The sequence below is a fragment of the Triticum aestivum genome, chromosome 1B (assembly GCF_018294505.1).
Source record: "Triticum aestivum cultivar Chinese Spring chromosome 1B, IWGSC CS RefSeq v2.1, whole genome shotgun sequence".
NCBI classification, from domain to species: Eukaryota; Viridiplantae; Streptophyta; class Magnoliopsida; order Poales; family Poaceae; genus Triticum; species Triticum aestivum.
In genome coordinates, this window is record NC_057795.1 from 627,474,859 (window position 1) to 627,477,180 (window position 2,322).

Here is a 2,322-nt window from a genome sequence, read left to right on the forward strand (position 1 = left end):
TTTTTGTTTTTTTATAGCCTGGTAGGGAGGTCCCAAATATTGTCCCTTGGTAGTAGAATTAGTTTTTTTTAGACAATAGCAAAATTTAGGTGGTTATTTTCTTATCCCATAAAGTTTTAGGTGTGCTGTTTGGGCCGTTTTGGGGGCCAAAAGACTCAAAAATAATAGTAATAATCAGTTTTTAGGTCTTGTGGTTATTTTTGAGTATGGCGTTGAAAATGCACTTATATATCTCTATTTCTAATGGACGACTTGATAAATAGTCTTCGCGGTTTAATTTCGCTAGGTTTTTTTGTCATCCTCCCACCTTCGTTTTTTTTTCGTCATCCTCCCACCTCCGTGCTCCCTTTCCCCCTCCGCATCGCTCGATCCAAATCCTCCCTCTCCCTCGGTCTCGCCTCTCCTATCGCGCGATGTCGCTCGATCCTCTCTAGGGTTCGCCGCCCGCCGTCGTCCCTCGCCGTCCTGCTCCGCTGTCGCCCCTCCCTCCACCTACCTCGCCCCTGCTCTAGGGTTCGCCTCCCGCCGCCGCCGCCCCCCGCCGCCCTGCTCCGTTGTTGCCCGTCCCTCCGCCTGCCTCGCCCCCTCCCCTACACTCACCCCTGCCCGATCTGGATCTGGATGAGGTGTTGCCTCCCGTTCCTCTCATCGCGTCCCTTGTGCCAGCCATGGAAGAGGGGAGGAAGAAGGGGAGGGAGAGCAAAGAGGACCGCGGTGGCGATGTGCCAACGTTGGCAGGACCAAGATGTGTGAATCAAGGAGTCCCTGCATCTACCCGCGACCCTAGAATAGCCGCTACCGCTATGACCTTTCTCCATGTCGTGAGCTTCGAAGAGTCTGGCGGCGCCATCACGCCGGCCTCTGTCCAAGAGGTCATCGCGCTCAACAGGCCCTCACTCCACGGCTCCGCCTGCGGAGGCCGTCGACGCCATCGCAGGGTGCCGCTTTGAGGCCGGGGTTGAAGCTGCCACCGAGGAGGCCATCTTGACGCAGATGTTGCAGGCACTCCTGACGTGCATGCGCTCCCCTGCGATTAGTGACCAACACATCTGCTCTGTCGTGAGCATGTGCTTCGTGTCATACAGGTCGCGGCCAAAGGCGAGCTCGTGCAGCGGTTCAGGTGCATCCCATAGGGGCAGCTCAAGTTTCTTTCATAATTCTATTTGTTCTGAGTGCATTGCATATTGAAGTAAACTGGATGGGCTAATCTTGAGTTCCTCCATCAAGTTATATTACCTCGACAAAAAAAGGTGCAGGAAAACCATATAAAGCACTATGGTGAGTCTATCTCAATTGAACTAGAACTCAAATTGTAGCAATTCCAAGCTTTTTTCTACAACTGCAATTGGGTGGACTATGGTATGGGTCGGTTTATTAGTTTGAAGGGATTTTAAGTGACAACCTGCTACTTTTTCTACTGGTAGTGAATTCAAATTAAGTCTGATGTCTCTATCTAATATACTGAACCTGGAAGATTTGTCTGAGGCCTCTATCTAATATATGAAGAATTGGCTTTCTATTATGAACATCGACCTGAACCTGGAAGATTTGTCTAATATATCAAGAATTGTCTTTCTATTCTCAACATGGAACTGAACATGAGAAATTTACCTTACTGTTAACTGCAGTTTTGTCTCATTGCCAATATATCTGCATAAGGTACATCTAAGGAGGCCTTCTCCGACAAGGAGGCTGCGGGTCGAGGTCGTCGGCAGCGACAATGCCGCCAGCCGCAAGCACCGCCGCGAGGACGACAAAAGTGAGCACTTTACCCCCGCCAGGTCGATCGCGTCTTCCCCCTTCTTTGGGCACAAATTAAACCTGTGCGCAACTCGGATCTGGATTTGTGTGATTTTCAGCTCTGCTTGTTCGTTAGGGATTTGTGGTTAGGTAAAGGGAGAGCAAGATAATGGAGATAATTTGAATAAATAAAAAAGTTTGGATTTCGAGCTGTGCGCCTGTACTCTACTATGTAATCCAGGCGACTAATTTGGATGCAGCACATCTGTCGCCACATATTTGGTTGTAGCAGTAGTGTTCAGCAGACTGCATCAATATACCATTGCTAAAAAGATTTACTCCCTCCGTCCCAAATTAGTTGACTCAGACTTGTCTAGATAGACATGTTTTAGTGTTAGATACATACGTGCCTAGACAAATCTAAGACAACTAATTTGAGACGGACGGAAGTAATAGAGTATTTTGTATGCGATTGGTCTGCAGAACAGGTGAGCTGCATACTGGTTAAGGCCAGTTATGTGTGATTCGCGTTCCGTGTCTGTATGTGTGACCCAGGCAGCACAATTCTCCAGACTCGGATCA

At 48.7% G+C, this 2,322-nt stretch overlaps 1 long non-coding RNA gene across 1 annotated transcript; it reads left to right on the forward strand.

Moving 5' to 3' along the window:
- The first annotated feature begins 241 nt into the window (after positions 1-241).
- Positions 242-1,953, forward strand: LOC123143271 (uncharacterized). Its single transcript, XR_006470771.1, has 2 exons — positions 242-1,120; positions 1,660-1,953. It is a non-coding gene; the product is annotated as an uncharacterized lncRNA (long non-coding RNA).
- Positions 1,954-2,322: the final 369 nt, after the last annotated feature.